Source organism: Diaphorina citri, unplaced genomic scaffold, assembly GCF_000475195.1.
Source record: "Diaphorina citri unplaced genomic scaffold, Diaci psyllid genome assembly version 1.1 scaffold3306, whole genome shotgun sequence".
NCBI lineage: Eukaryota > Metazoa > Arthropoda > Insecta > Hemiptera > Psyllidae > Diaphorina > Diaphorina citri.
In genome coordinates this window covers 1-17147 of record NW_007380715.1, presented here as the reverse complement: position 1 = coordinate 17147, position 17147 = coordinate 1, and the positions used below count along the sequence as shown (strand labels likewise).

The 17147-nt window shown below is 38.7% G+C and overlaps 1 pseudogene; it reads right to left on the bottom strand.

Annotated features, from left to right (window-relative positions):
* Positions 1-2344: 2344 nt before the first annotated feature.
* LOC113471930 lies at positions 2345-2462 on the bottom strand (annotated as a pseudogene).
* Between the last annotated feature and the right edge of the window lie 14685 nt (positions 2463-17147).

Genomic DNA, 17147 nt, shown 5'->3' with positions numbered 1-17147 from the left:
TAGAGCACCTCGTTCGAGTGCCTCAAAGAGAGGTATAGCTACATATTAGGTATGTCTGTAATAAATACTTATTGGAAAAGTGTCCATAGGTAGGTACTTAAGATAAGACCTACATAGGTATAGGTACTTAAGGCACATCCATCTTTTTTAGAGCACCTCGTTATTGATATAATTTTGGTTATAATTTGAATTAAAATTACAAATTAAAAGTTGAAAAAAGAGGAAAAGGTAAAACAATTATGCTCAACACAATTAAAATTATTTTTGTTTGTTTTTGTTTATTTATTGAAACATCCTGTAGGATAAGAAGGACCCCCTTGTCATCCTGGTAGAGATTTATGTACGTAACAAACACGACTTCTTTTTACAATCTTTATCCCCAATTCCCCTACCTCTGAGTTTATTTCTTCTACATGAAACTAGCTAGATTCCTGTTTTTTTTCTTCTTTTTTCCATTCCTGATTCCTGTCAAAAATTCATATCTCGTAGGATAAGAAGGACCCCCTTGTCATCCTGGTAGAGATTTATGTACGTAACAAACACGACTTCTTTTTACAATCTTTATCCCCAATTTCCCTACCTCTGGGTTTATTTCTACATGAAACTAGCTAGATTCCTGTTTTTTTTTTTCCATTCCTGATTCCTGTCGAAAAATTCATATCTTTATTGTCTGTATCTGTAGCAGGTGTCGTCTCTTTTGATGTATGTCGCAAACGTTCGCCAATTGTCTATCTTGTGCATCTCTTTTCCAGGTTCTTCCAGCGAGTTTCACAAGGGGGTCTATGATCAATATTACCATGCAATGTGTAGTTTTTATTTAGAATATGATGGCATAACTTTTGCGGTGTGAAAATTTTTCAAACGAATGGCAATTCGAACAAATGGCCAAAAATTCTTTCACTAGAAACTGATGGAATTCCAGAAATGGGAACTTATAGTACATTTCATTGTTTTTTCTTTCCCTAGTCCCTCCCCCCTATCCCCTTGGGGAGAATACCCTATTTGGGGAGAAGACTCCCCAAAGAGTCTCTATCTTGTGCATCTCTTTTCCAGGTTCTTCCAGCGAGTTTCACAAGGGGGTCTATGATCAATATTACCATGCAATGTGTAGTTTTTCTTTAGAATATGATGGCATAACTTTTGCGGTGAGAAAAATTTTCAAACGAATGGCAATTCGAACAGATGGCCAAAAATTCTTTCACCAGAGACTGATGGAATTCCAGAAATGGGAACTTATAATACACTTCATTATTTTTTCTTTCCCTAGTCCCTCCCCCCTATCCCCTTGGGGAGAATACCCTATTTGGGGAGAAGACTCCCCAAAGAGTATTCTACCAGAGTTTGGAATCCGAGGAATGAGGAACCCAACTTTGTACATCCATAATTTCCTCTCCGTTGACACCCAACTTTCCAAATTCTTCAACATACTCCCCCTACTCACTAACTTGTATCCCCTTTCCCTATCCTCTAAGAGTATCTACTACCCTCCCCTATCCTTATCCCCTACATACTCCCTCCTATCCACTTCCCTCTATCCCCTAACAGTATCTACTGCCGTCCCCCCTATATCCCCCTACCCTGAAGGGGTTTCTTCATTAGATTTCTCGCTGCATTTTCATTTTCAAGTCACATCAATCTTACAAGTTGAAAACTTCGAGAGCGACGATGAGATTTTCGGATGGTTTCGGAATAAATTAGCCAAACTTTCGTTACCCCCAACTCTTTGCCCGACTTTTTTCCCCACCTTACCCTAAACTTGGTTCGCTCACGGGTCGCAGTTGCAATAGTTTCGTAAAAAATTCAAGTCACATCAATCTTACAAGTTGAAAACTTCGAGAGCGACGATGAGATTTTCGGATGGTTTCGGAATAAATTAGCCAAACTTTCCTTACCCCCAACTCTTTGCCCGACTTTTTCCCCCCACCTTACCCTAAACTTGGTTCGCTCACGGGTCGCAGTTGCAATAGTTTCGTGAGAGACAAGTGTTCCACGTGTTTAACATCACTCTTTTACTGCTAAGATCGTTAGTGAAGGGGGTTCTACCCATCATTCGGCGACAAACTACCCTTCTAGGTACTCACAATAACCTCACCCAGCCTGAGTGGGGTCGGGAAAAGCCAGCCGCCCCGGGCGGGAATCGAACCCGCGGCCTAGCGCTTACAAGGCAGACGCACTACCAACTAAGCTAACTAGGCTGGCAGAGAGAGACAAGTTTGCCACGTGTTTAATATCACTCTTTTACTGCTAAGATCGTTAGTGAAGGGGGTTCTGCCCATCATTCGGCGACAAACTACCCTTCTAGGTACTCACATTAACCTCACCCAGCCTGAGTGGGGTCGGGAAAAGCCAGCAGCACGCGATTGTCCAGATGGTCACCCATCCGGATACTAACCACATACTCCATTGCTTAACTTCAGTGATCCATTGGGAACTGGTGCATTCAGCGTGCTATCGCCACTGGTCGCTCTTTCTAAAAGATCGTTAGTGAAGGGGGTTCTGCCCATCATTCGGCGACAAACTACCCTTCTAGGTACTCACATTAACCTCACCCAGCCTGAGTGGGGCCGGGAAAAGCCAGCAGCTCGCGATTGTCCAGATGGTCACCCATCCGGATACTAACCACACATACCTTTGCTTCACTTCAGTGATCCATTGGGAACTGGAGCATTCAACGTGCTATCGCCACTGGTTGCTTTTTCTAAATGCCAGAATGAGAAAGTTCTGTTGATCTGTTACCATTATGAATCCTTTGAGGGTTTGAGACCAATGTTCGAACTGACTTATCGTACCCCATATAACTCCTCTTGCCCAGTCTTCCAGTCAACCCTTTTTCCTTCCCCTCCTCCTACTTCTCCTTCTCCTCCCTTTTCTTCTTGCGTATCACTTGGTTAACGCTAGAAATGAACTTGGTTCGACTTTAAGTCTGAATTAACTTTCAACTCCAAATCCCGGAAATTCTGTGGGGTTTTGAAAAAAAAAAGGGTTTTCGCGGATTTCAAGGGAAACTTTTTCTCTCCCTCTACATCCGACTTTTCACGCTTTGCAAAAATTTCGTCCTGAACTTTTTTTGTTGGAGGTTTTGTGTTGTTTTGACTTAGCGGTGTTCTTTCCATTCCAGAGCTTTTTGTTGTTGATATTTTTATTATGATTTTTTTGTTTTTGGTTTGTCTTCTTCTTCTTCTTCTCCTCCTCTTCCTTGTTCTCTTTTTTTTCTTTTTCTCTTCTTTTTCCTTCTTCTCTTGTTTATGTATAGTATTTTCGTCCTACCTATATTTCTCTTTTTAATTTTTATTCTAATCCTTCCTCACCTTTGTCTTTTTTTCTCTCCTCTTCCTCTTCTTTTCTGCCTTATTCCTCTTTGTCTTCTCTTTCTCCTCTTCTCGTTTTATGTATCTTTCTCCTCCTCATCTACTTCTTCTTCGTAGGTATATTTCTTTTTCCTCCTTCCTTCTGTTTTTCTTCTTCTCCTTCTTCGTCTCCTCTCTCTTCCTCTTGTCTAAGCTTTTCATACAATTTTTCTTTTGTGTTAGCATTCCTCGACAAAGCTGGAGCGTGGATAATCCTGAAATCCCGATTCGAAACCCCATACCAGGAATAAAGGGCAAAAAGTTCATAAGGAAAAACGCAGATTTGCGAAACCCCATACCAGGAATAAAGGGCAAAAAGTTTATAAGGAAAAACGCAGATTTGATATTGCAAATGTTCTGGAAAGATTTCCCGAGCTGACGGAATTGGAGCAAAGTTTTTCATCCCATAAGTTTGCTCACGAGATGCGGGTTGTAATGGATTTGATAGGTAATGACCTAGTTTTCTAAGTAGAAGGTCACGGGTTCGATTTCCAAAGCGATTTCTGCCCGAGGCGAACTTTATTAAGGAGCGCGGTAGCGCTCCGCCCCGCCAAGTCAAGAAAGTTTGACCGCGTCCAGAATACTCGTAGATAAGGTTGTTTCTTGGAATGGCTGGCTTTATCCTCTTTGTTTCTTAGATTTCTGAGCCTCGTTTTCTTACAGTTTCCTCTATCAAAACTCTAGAATAATCGCCAGCCTAGGTAGCTTAGTTGGTAGGGCGTCTGCTTTGTAAGCGCTAGGCCGCGGGCGTAAATAAAATTAGATTTCATCGCTTCACTCGGTCTGTTCCCCCGACACTTTTATTAGCTTTGGTTAAAACTAAAATGTCACACGTGAAACTCATAGGATAAAAAAAGCTTCTGTTTTCGGACTAGGGTAAGTGTACCAGTTATTGACCCATGTAAAAAACGTACTAATTATTGACCCTTTAGTTTAGGCCCTTTGTAATTACTGAATTTATTCTGTACCATCTTATATTAAAAGAACAAGATCCATTCACTCGTTCATAGTTCCACACTGATCGCTCTATCTCAAGAATCACAAGACCTAGAAAGCTGAAATTTGATAGGACTATTCCTTTTATGGTCTAGGTGTGCAATAAGAAGGATTTTGCGAAAATCTAAACCGATCCTGAGATATGATCAATTTTTGATCGCTAAAATCACCATAAGAAATACACAGGAAGCAGACTGCGGGAGAGAAATGTTCCGCTCTCGACCAACATTTTGAGTTTCGTTTATGTTTTTAGTTTGATAACTATGCAGCTAATAGGGAGCGCGCAGCGCGACCGTATTTTTATTATTTTCTACAAGTTTGGGCATGCCTCGGGATGAACTAGCGGTATTCCGGAGCGAAGCGACGGAATTCAGCTATATTCCATAAAACCTTGTTTAGACTGCGGGAGTAAAGGGACTTTGATTCTGGTAGTATAAACAGGGTATATTCTATTCTATTAATTGAGTCCACCCCCATAGTCTGTACTACACAAACATTTTTAAGATCCAATTTTACCAAAAGTAATTCTTCGTTCTTTTGATAACCTTGGATTTTCACTATTCTTGACAAACTTATGGTGGTACGGTGGTAGACTAACTATCTATCTAACTAAGGGGCTAATAACTAGCACGTTCTTTTTATGGACCAATAATACCGGGTAAACTTACCCTATCATACTTTTTTTTAGCTCTATTTCAAATTTGCATCCATTTGTAAATGTTTTGCCTACAAATGAATGCAAATTGGCGTTAACAAATAGAAGGCCTTTTAAATTTAAATTTGTACCGAGGTAGTTTAGCATTTAGAGTTTATTGCAAGTACTACGTAATACTGCAAGGGAAGAGAACGGCATTGGAAATTTTTTCAATTTCAGATGATTACTTTGTTCAACATGAATGTTTATACTTTGTTTGAAAGTACCCATTTTTGTAATGTTTCAAAAAGGTTTGGTAGACGGAACTGTATAACTACAGACCTATGGCGTTCTCCCCAAAATCCAAGAGAGAAGGAGAACAGGATAGAAGGAAGCCAGCCGTTCCGAGAACGAACCTCATCTGTTTAGGATAAAGTTCGGCCGGAGCGGCAAAATCAGACTCTCGATCGAGCCCCTTTTTATTAAGAGGTTTGATAGAACAGAACTGATATTAACGAGTCTTATGGCTCCAAAATCAAGAGAGAAGTACAAAAAGAAAAAAAAAAAAAAACAGAACTTATATAACCATTGTACAGCGTGGAAACAACTTTATACCGTTGGCCATCTCACCCTGAATACGTTAATACAGTCAGCCGTGCTAACAAAAAAGGTTCTCACACATGAATAAAATAGCAGATGACGAAAGAGAGGAGAAGCGGAAAGAGAGAGAGTGAGAAGAGAAAGAGAAGCAGAAAGTTAGAGGAAAATAGAGGAGTGACGAGAGAGAGAGAGAGGGAGAGAGAGAGAGGGAGAGAGAGAAAGAGAAGGAGAGAAAGTTAGAGAGAGAAGGAGGTAGAAATAGAGAGAGAAGGAGGTAGAGATAGAGAGAGAAGAGAAGAGAGAGAGAAAGAGAGAGTTGACACTGTAATCCTCTTGGGGTTTGAGCCTTTGTTTTGGACTGAAATTAAAATTGTCTCATTTTCTATCCCTATCTTTGCTGTTTTTAAAATCTCTCTTTCTATGTATACCTCCCTTCCTCTCTCTCTCCCTCATCCTTTTTTCACTCTCTAGTTCTCAATCATGAAAACCATAATAATTATTCTTAGACTAGTCTTCGACTTTTCTCAACGTGGCGGAGAAGATAGCTTCTTTTCGAGAGAGAGAGAGAGAGAGAGAGAGAGAGAGAGAAAAATGAGAGAAAGGTTTGAAAGAGCGGAATCTGAAGAGCCATTAAAATGTCATCTACATGGAAACGACGATGGAGAAGAAGAAGAAGAAAGAAGAGGAAGAAGAAGAAAAAAAGAAGGAGAAAGAAAGAGCGGAATCTGAAGAGCCATTAAAATGTCATCTACATGGAAACGACGATGGAGAAGAAGAAGAAGAAAGAAGAGGAAGAAGAAGAAGAAAAAAAAAAGAAGAAGAAGAAGAAGAAGAAGAAGAAGAAGGAGAAAGAGGAAGTAGGAGGAGAAAATGAAAATGATGATGACGAAGAAGAAGGAAGAGGAGGAGAAAGAAGATTGTTGAAATTCTTTTGATGACAACTTGTACTTGTTTGAGTCAGCCAGAGAGAGAAAGAGCTATGAGATAGCACTGGGAGAGAAAAAGAAAGAAAGAAAGAAAGACAGGGAGAGAGAGCTGAAAAGGACAGAGAGAAGGGTTCAGAATGGCAAAAATTTCAAACTCATTATAATATTCAAATTTTTTTCATAAAAAAACGAAATTTTGAAATTTTAGCATCACAAAAAAGCTGTTTATTAACCGTCTCTCGTCCTGATGGCTAATATTAGTTCCTGATGGCTAATGTTAGTACGAGTATACGAAAGAAACGACACGACGTGATACAAGACCATTTATGCGTCTCTCAACTTTATCAGTCTAATTTCAAATTTATTTGTCTCTTCCATTTGCACGTCCAACTTATTTATACGTCTCTCCCGTTTGTACGTCTCTCTTATTTATTCATAGTTCACATTTATACGTGTTTCCCATTTATACGCCTCTAACATTTATACATGTTTAAATTTACCAGTCTCTCAAATTTATTCGTCTCTCCAGTTTGTTTGTGCGTCTCTGCTATTTATACGTCTCTCTTATAGGCAGTAGCACCTATAGTCCTGGGGGTCATGTCGATATTTACAAGCTTGACTGCATTATTTGTCTCTTCCATTTGCACGTCCAACTTATTTATACGTCTCTCCCGTTTGTACGTCTCTCTTATTTATTCATAGTTCACATTTATCCGTGTTTCCCATTTATACGTCTCTAATATTTATACATCTTTAAATGTATCGGTCTCTCAAATTTATTCGTCTCTCCAGTTTGTACGTCTCTCATATTTGCACGTTTCTGTTATTTATGCGTCTCTGCTATTTATACGTCTCTCTTATGGACAGTAGTACCCATAGTCCTGGGGGTCATGTCGATATTTACAAGCTTGACTGCATGAATAACAAATAAAAGTTGTATTTTTTTTATGTCCGCAAGCATACGTTCCATTGTACGTAGGCAGGATTAGAGGGAAAAGGACAGGAGGAACAAGAGGGGGAGACGAAAGAGCTGAAGGAGAATAAAGAAGAGAAGGGGAAGGAGGAGAAGACTTCTTTCTATTATTTCTCTTTTGTTTTCTTCCATTCCTGAGCTTTTCCCTTACCTAGGCAGATAAAATTATGGAATCTTCCTAGGTACCTAATATAAATTATGTTCAACGATTTGACGGGTAAAAAAACAAAGAAGATTAAGCCTGATACCTATGAGCTTAGCATTTGACAGGGTTGACCCTAAAATGCCAAAATTTTAAATAAGGCACCGAAGATGAATACCATTGCTTTTCATTTTAAATTAATTCCAGCTCACGGCTACTTGAGCAATTTTATTTATGAAGACTTTTTCCATTTAATTTTTTAATATACGTGTGAATATTATTATTATTAAACATTTTATTTACGATCACAATTTCCATTAGTTAAATACATACCCATTTTTTGTGCCCTCTTACTCTGTCTCCCCCCTTTTTTCGTTCTCTCATTTTTTTACATTTCTTTTTCACACCCTTTCAGTCTTTCTCTTTGGTCTACTTGTGTATCTCTCTCTCTTATCTCTCTCCTAGACTCTTTCTTTATCTTTCTCTCTTTCCCCCTCCTCTTCAGGATCGTATTTATTACTCCCTCTCTCTTCTACTCTCTGATGGGCTCTTTCTTTATCCTTCCCTCAAGGCTTGACTTTGTATCTTTCGTTATTTCTATGATTGTGTTTTCTTTCATTTCTCTCTCTCTCTTTCCCTGTCTCTCTTTAATGTATTTCTGGAGTGTAAGGCAGACTTTGACCTTAATAGTTTTATTTAATTTCAGTTCTCTCCTTTCTTTCTCTTTTATCTTCCTCTATCCCTCCTTCCTCCTCTGTTTGCTTTATCAAGTTCTCTTCTCTTTTCTCTCTCTCTATCCCTCGTCTTTCTTTATCTGATTTTCTTTCATCTCTGTCTCTTTCTATGTTCAATCCTCTTCTCTTTCTCCCTCCCTCTCTGTATGTTTCCTATTTCTCTCCCCATCCCTCTTGTCTACCCCCATTTGGTGTGTCTCGTTCTCTTTTTATTTCTGTTCTTCCTATTCTATCTCTCCCTTTAGTATCGCTTTCTCTCTCTCTGCACTCTTTCTCTCTCTCTACACTCTTTCTCTCTCTCTTGCGCTTTTCTCTCTTCTTCTCTTGCTATTTTCTCTCTCTATATCTCTTCCACTAGACATCTCTCTCTCCTTCCCTCTTAGCTCTCTTTGTCCTGCTTATCTATGATTACAAATTCTCCCGAGACTTGTATTCAGCACTCTTTCTCTCTCTCTACACTCTTTCTCTCTCTCTTGCTATTTTCTCTCTCTATATCTCTCCCACTAGACACTCTTTCTCCCTCCCTCTCTGTATGTTTCCTATTTCTCTCCCCATCCCTCTTGTCTACCCCCATTTGGTGTGTCTCGTTCTCTTTTTAGTTCTGTTCTTCCTATTCTATCTCCCCCTTTAGTATCGCTTTCTCTCTCTCTGCACTCTTTCTCTCTCTCTCTTGCGCTTTTCTCTCTCTATATCTCTCCCACTAGATATCTCTCTCTCTCTCCTTCCCTCTTAGCTCTCTTTGTCCTGCTTATCTATGATTACAAATTCTCCCGAGACTTGTATTCATTTTGTTTTTATTTTTGTTTTATTCGTTCTGTTGTTGTTTTATTATTTTGTCTAGTTTTCATTAGATTGCGTTTGGTATTGTTTTAATCTCGTGCATTCTGTGACCCTTGCCTTGATGCTTGCTGTATGATCAAAAGAAGTGAGCTCTAAGTTTTAACTCAACGATTTATCATTAATTAGTTCTTTCTGTTTGTTTTAACCATAACTTGTTTGTTGATGTGAGAGTTTTTTCTTCTTTCTTCTTCTTTATTTCCTCCTTCCTCTTCTTTTTTTGCATCTCCTTCTTCTCCTCCTTCTTCATCTTTTCCTCCTTCGTTTTCGTCATCTTCTCCTCCTCCTCTTTTTTTCTTCTCCTCCTCCTCCTTATACCTCCGCATCTCCTTCTTCTCCTCCTTCTTCATCTTTTCCTCCTTCGTTTTCGTCATCTTCTCCTCCTCCTCTTTTTTTCTTCTCCTCCTCCTTCTTCTTCTCCTCCTCCTCCTCCTTACCCTCCTTCTTCTTCGTTTCCAGTTCTATCTCAGCAGGATAAACAAGGTACATTCTCCACTCGTACTTTATGACAGGTGTATTATGTTGTGAACTTAAGATGGCTCTTGTATTTTGTCTAGTTTTCATTAGATTGCGTTTGGTATTGTTTTAATCTCGTGCATTCTGTGACCCTTGCCTTGATGCTTGCTGTATGATTAAAAGAAGTGAGCTCTAAGTTTTAACTCAACGATTTTTCATTAATTAGTTTTTTCTGTTTGTTTTAACCATAACTTGTTTGTTGAAGTGAGAGTTTTTTCTTCTTTCTTCTTTACTTCCTCCTTCCTCTTCTTCTTTTTTTGCATCTCCTTCTTCTCCTCCTTCATCTTTTCCTCCTTCGTTTTCGCCATCTTCTCCTCCTCCTCCTCCTCCTCCTCTTTTTTCTTCTCCTCCTCCTTATACCTCTTTCTTCTTCGTTTCCAGTTCTATCTCAGCAGGATAAACAATGTACATTCTCCACTCGTACTTTATGACAGGTGTATTATGTTGTGAACTTAAGATGGCTCTTTGTACATTGTGCTACAACTATAAATTTAATTAGGCCTGCTTCCCCACTCACATTATGTTCGGAGGAGCTTTGCAGAGTTTTGTCTCGAAGGTCTTGTGACCAGTGAATCTTCAGAACATTAAATGCATAATTTTTCGACGAATCACGCAAGTTAAACAACGTTGTGTGAGCTTGATGGCTCTTTTTCGGGGCCATCGACCTAAGTAAATACTCGACAAGTCTTAACACGAAAATCCTTCTCTTCATTTTCAGGTAAGACCGGAATTCAAAAGATCCCCCCGCTTTACCCCCACCTACCCTAACGTCAAAATTCGCCAGAGATAGGGCAGGGTGGGGGAAGACAGAACACAAAACATTTCAGCGTTTTTGGAAAGACAAAGCGTAAGTCCCTGGGAAATAAGTCCCTCTATGTTTAGTCTTCGTATACAGGGTATTCCAGAAGTCCCAGAACCTCCTTGGTATTTGAACGGGTGGAAATTCTCTGGGATCAACCAGAAATTACCAATTTTGATTGGTCTTTGAATTCGGAAAAGAAAGGGCCCATGAGAAATCGATTATTGTCAGCGAATAAAAGTCTATAAATAAGTTAATTAATAAATATATAAATTAATAAATCATAAATACCTACCTAAATAAGTAAATGAATAAATAAAATAAAACTTTTGGGACGTGCTGTAAAATTTCTGGGACACTCTGTATAAAAGGTTTAAGAGTCCCTCCTTTGTGAAAAGAATGCTTGGAATTTAAAACGGTATAACCCGGTTGTATACGTAGATGTATATTTGGCTAAATGTTAGCACAAAGGTTTTACCTACAACTTCTAAAATATCTACAGGGTAAGACAACTTGTAAAAAGTTTATGGGGGATGTTGTTGAAATTTACAGGGAAAAACAAATTTTAAAAAATTTTTGGGGGGGGTTTTTTTTTTTTTTTTTTTTTTTTTTTTTTTTTTTTTTTTTTTTTGTAAGCAACCTAACTTTAAAGATTTGACCTTGTTTGACATGAGATATGTAGAGCCACTGTAGAGAGTGTAGAGCCTGTTGCTGGGGTAAAGGGACTCTTCAGCCCATTTGGAGCAGTATAATTATTTTTGGATTTAACTAACAAAAGACCCTGTACAAGGGTATTTATGAGAAGACAAGACATGTTAACACACAGATAACTAAGCTTCTGGAATTTGCTCAGCTTGACTTTAAGGATGTAAAGAGTTCTGACATTCCTACAACTTAAATTCCTAGATTTGACATTCCTAGTTCTGATCCATTCCTGGTCCTGAAACTCCTGGTTTGTTTTGTAATGTAAATGTAAATAGGTCTGGAATTTGCTCAGCTTGACTTTAAGGATGTAAAGAGTTCTGACATTCCTACAACTTAAATTCCTAGATTTGACATTCCTAGTTCTGCTCCATTCCTGGTCCTGAAACTCCTGGTTTGTTTTGTAATGTAAATGTAAATAATGCAGTTTCTTTGTGTTATTATGTCACAACTTTGGTGCTCACTGCAGCATTGTAGGATTTTCCCAATATTTCAATAATCCTAAAATCCAATGGCCAATGTTTACCTACCATGCTGGCACCGGTCGCTATGCGCATTTATTTGTCATAGCTACTCATTTTCCTCACGAGGCTGAGTGGTTATGTCACAACTTTGGTGCTCACTGCAGCATTGTAGGATTTTCCCAATATGTCAATAATCCTAAAATCCAATGTTTACCTACCATGCTCCCATGCTGGCACCGGTCGCTATGCGCATTTATTTCTATGTCATAGCTACTCATTTTCCTCACGAGGCTGAGTGGGCCCCGCAACAGCCAGTCACGGAATCAATCATTTGCATGATACAAATTTCTTGACCCCGCCGGGAATAACCCGGGTCTCCCGCGTGCAAGGCGAGCGCAGTGACCACTACGCTATGGGAGCTGGCATCCTGGTTTGTTTTGACATTTTTACGTGTCGTATTCATACACTAATATTTTCTTATGAACCTCAATTCTCGCTCATTTAGTCTGAAGTAAATTTTGATCCACCAGAAGTTTAAAATCATTCGTTTCATTTCAATTTTCCATACCTACCTACATAGGTATTTTTTCCTTTACTGTTTTTTCCTTCTCAAATTTATTCCTCATTTCCCCTCTACATTTATCTGAGGTACACAAAAAGAAACGAACACCAACCATAAAGAAAAAATGCCGCCTTACCTACTTCTTTCGTTCAACCAATCCCAACCCCCAAACCCTAGGTACTTCTATTTTTAATCTTCCATCACTTTTACCCATTAGAAATTTCAAAAGTCCTAAAACCTCAACACCTAAAATTTACTCTCTAACCTTTTATTTTCTCCGGAAATTCTTGCCTCCCAAATCCACTTTCAAAACTGCCCCCCCAAATGTTAAAACCTTCAAACGTATTTTCCTTCTCCACCAAACTGTCCCCCACCCCTTTACATACCAAAAGGCCCAAAAATGTTAACACGTTTTATCAAATGAACTCGTCACAAACTTTGCCCCCATCCGACCTTTTTAATCGCCTTTCGGTGAAGTTAGAAAAGGTGGAAATAGCTATTATCCTACAGTGGTAAATATTCTGACCACTGGAGTACGGACGGTACGGGCAGGATTACGTATGGATAAAGAGGGTATACTTACGGATAAAGAGGGTGTGCGGACGGGACACGTTATGCAGTCAGAAGGGAATTAAAACTGTCACCACAAGGGATGATTCACTCTTTATTATTAATATTATTATTATTTTACCTATTACCCTTTTTTACTTTATGATTTTTTGTTGTTGGAAAGGGATGATTTGTGAGGTAGGAATTTGAGGGAACGCGAGGTAAAAATTGAATGTAAAGGCCCGTGATGGAATAGATGGAATTCTGGGCAAAGGTATTTTTTTCAACCTCATATAAAGGCAGGAAATTATAAAATTCAAAGTTATGCGACCATAAAACAACTTTTTTTTGCTCTTATAAAAAACGGCTTTATTTTCTCTCAAAAAATACCTCCTATTTGTGCCCACCATTTACATAAATCTGTTCCTATCTCCCTTTTTCACATATATATCCTCATATAGCCTTTAAATTTCCATCCTCTCTTTAATCCCTCTGATATTGTATTTTAAAGGTATTGGATTTTGAACGTATGGATATTTTCATCCAAATTCTTCTCTTTTACTCTTCCTCCTTAAATTTCTTCCTCTTAATTCATCTTCTCCTTTTTCATCTCCTTTCTCCTATTTCTTCTGCTTTTCCCATTTCAATTCTTGATTTCGGCCTTTGTTCTCCTTAAATTCATATCACCTTTTGTACCTTTGCGTCTTTCTTCGTCTTCTCCTCTTTCTTTTATCTCCTTATTTCCCCTCCTAATCTTTTTCATTCTCTTTTCGTTCCCTTACATTCTTCTTTTCTTTTATCTTCATTTCTCTATGCCTATTGAGTTTTCTAGTGTTCGTTTTTCTTCTTCTTATACCTACTCCCATATTTCCCTTCTTTTTAATATCGTTTTCTCTTTTCTTTCTCTTCCATTCTACCCCTTTCTTCTCTCTCTATACATCTCTCTCTCTCTCATTACATTAAATTTAGGCTTGTCCATCTTTTTCTCTTCCCTCTCCATTTTCCATTCCATGTGATATTTTACTTTTCTTTTCCATTAAATTTATTGGAATCCCTAAAATGAAAATCCTCATAAATTATGCTAAACGGGTAAGCCCTTTAATATGTCTACGGACGCATAAAATCTCAAATGCTCTCCCGTGTAGGTTTTTACTTTCTATTAACTTTAGTGTGCGTGGCGTGGGTCAGATTCTACCCAAATGACCCAATCAATTTGCTATCGTTTTTTAACTTTCCTATGTTTATTTTATGATGTTTCTTACTCCCAAGTATATGGAATCTAATAAAACTTATACTAAGACTAAGTAATGAGAAAGTATTGGAATGGGTCCTAATTTTCAAAATCGGCAAATGGCTGGAAATATCTAATTTTAGGGTCCCCTCTCCCATGTCCAAGTACCTACTTTCAAAAAGTGATTCTAGCCCATGGTCTGTACTCATGTTTTTACCTTGCCAAAATGGAAATTAACTAAAACATGTCCAAGTACCTACTTTCAAAAAGTGATTCTAGCCCATGGTCTGTACTCATGTTTTTACCTTGCCAAAATGGAAATTAACTAAAACAGAACTACTGAGAGTCTGAAGCTTTCAGCTTCTGCTAATAGAGCTTCAAGCTCAAATGCAAATTACCTCGAGCTAAGAGGCTGTAATTAAGTCAATATTCAGTCAGCCGTATGATTTCTGACAGACCACCCATCTTTACAAGCACCAGGCTAAACATATCTGCTCTTCGAAACACACAGGAGAGGTAACTTCAAAAACGCTTTGTTCTGATGGTAGTCAAAATTTGTATGAACGCCGTGTAACTCTTTAAGTATGCAATGTGCAAGGCATGAAACATTAGTGGTGGAGATGTCTTGTTCGCTTTTCTCCGTTGACTATGACTTGACTACTACTGTTGATGTGTTGTGTAGTCCCATACGTAATACGGACAGGATGAGCATTTTGAATTTCTGATTGTCACCATTTGTATGAATGCCGTGTAACTATTTGAGTATGCAATGTGCAACGCAAGAAACATTAGTGGAGATGCTTTGTTCACTTTCCTTTGTTGAACTGTCCTATACGGACAGTGTGACCATTAGAATTTCGAAAAGGGTAAATTTTCCTCTAGTTCCATTTCTATTCTATTCTATGAGTGTGTTATAATTCTATTCTATTTTCAATGGAATATTCTAATAGTGTATTCTCTATTCTACCATGGCGACGCGCGACGATAAGAATTTTTTGCCGAAACATCCCTAAGGATTGACTGCATAAATAACAAATAAAAGTTGTATTTTTTTTACGTCCGCAAGCATACGTTCCATTGTACATAGGCAGGATTAGAGGGAAAAGGACAGGGGAGGAGAAACAAGAGGGGGGAGACGAAAGAGCTGAAGGACAATAAAGAAGAGAAGGGGAAGGAGGAGAAGGAAGAGGAAAAGAGGCTGTAATTAAGTCAATATTCAGTCAGCCGTATGATTTCTGACAGACCACCCATCTTTACAAGCACCAGGCTAAACGTATCTGTTCTTCGAAACACACAGGAGGGGTAACTTCAAAAACGCTTTGTTCTGATGGTAGTCAAAATTTATATGAACGCCGTGTAACTATTTAAGTATGCAATGTGCAAGGCATGAAACATTAGTGGTGGAGATGTCTTGTTCACTTTTCTCCGTTGACTATGACTTGACTACTGTTGATGTGTTGTGTAGTCCCATACGTAATACGGACAGGATGAGCATTTTGAATTTCTGATTGTCACCATTTGTATGAATGCCGTGTAACTATTTGAGTATGCAATGTGCAACGCAAGAAACATTAGTGGAGCGAGAGAGAGAGAGAGAGAGAGAGAGAGCTAATCCCCAACTATACACACATCAAGTGAAATGCTTCCGGAGCCTTTTTGACATGTGCTAAACCCCTTCTCTCTCTCTCCTTCTTCCTCTCTCCTTCTTCCTCTCTCCCTCTCCGATTTTCTGTCCCTCTCTTTCATCCCTACTTTCCCTTTTTCTCCTCTCCCTTCATTGGAGACCCTCTCTTTCCGACAGTCTTTCCAGTTATGACCATCTCCTTCTCTTTCTGTTTTCGACTTTCCTTCTCTCTTAGAACCTCTTTTTTTTTCTTCCTCCTTTTTCACTTCCTCTGTTTGTTTCCTTCCTCTCCATTTCCATTTTTGTTTTCTCCTGTCCATCCCTCTGATTATATCTCTTTTTCTCGTCAGTTCCTCCATCCGTTTCTTTTGCTCTTAATTTTTCTTTTCCCTTGTTTGTCTCTCCCTCTCCAGGATATCTCTGTCTACTTCCCTTTTTTATTCGTCTCCTTCTTTTCTGCCTTTTTCAGTCTCATCCTGAAAAAGGCAGTAATCCTTTACTGCCTTCTCCTTATTTCCCTACCTTTTTGTTATCCTTCTTTTTTCTCTTTCCTTTTCTCTCCTCCACCTTTTATTTCTCCTCTTAACTTCTCCTACCTTTCTGAGCTAATCCCCAACTATACACACATCAAGTGAAATGCTTCCGGAGCCTTTTTGACATGTGCTATAACCCCTTCTCTCTCTCTCTCCTTCTTCCTCTCTCCCTCTCCGATTTTGTCCCTCTCTTTCATCCCTACTTTCCCTTTTTCTCCTCTCCCTTCATTGGAGACCCTCTCTTGAACAGTCTTTCCAGTTATGACCATCTCCTTCTCTTTCTGTTTTCGACTTTCTTTCTCTCTTTCTACTCCCTCTTTTTCTTCCTCCTTTTTCACTTCCTCTGTTTGTTTCCTTCCTCTCCATTTCCATTTTTGTTTTCTCCTGTCCATTCCTCTGATTATATCTCTTTTTCTCGTCAGTTCCTCCATCTGTTTCTTTTGCTTTTAATTTTTCTTTTCCCTTGTTCCCTTTTTTCTTCGTCTCCTTCTTTTCTGCCTCTTTCAGTCTCATCCTGAATCCTTTACTGTCTTCTCCTTATTTCCCTACCTTTTTGTTATCCTTCCTTTTTCTCTTCCCTTTTCGGCTTGTCTTTCCTCCTTCAACTTTTCTTTCTCCTCTTAACTTCCCCTACTTTTTCCCCTCCTTTTCTACCTTTCTCTTTCTCCAATACCCTTTCCCCCCCTCCGTCTTCTTACCCTCTCGGACGAAAACAAAAGAGAAAAATCCCCCTTGGGAGAGAAATGAGAGAGTTGGTGGTCGAATTCAGTCAAGCGTGAATATTAAAAAAAAAGTGTGGTACAAATAAAACATATTATAATATTATGTTGGTATACCGTATTTATTTTTATTCCTTTTTTCCTCTTGTTTTTTATTTCATTCCACCTTCCACTCAAAAGACTATTACTATTAGGTATTATTTATGAATTCACCGTCTATTAATGTAGATGACCAATATGAGGTAGAAGCTGGAGAGAG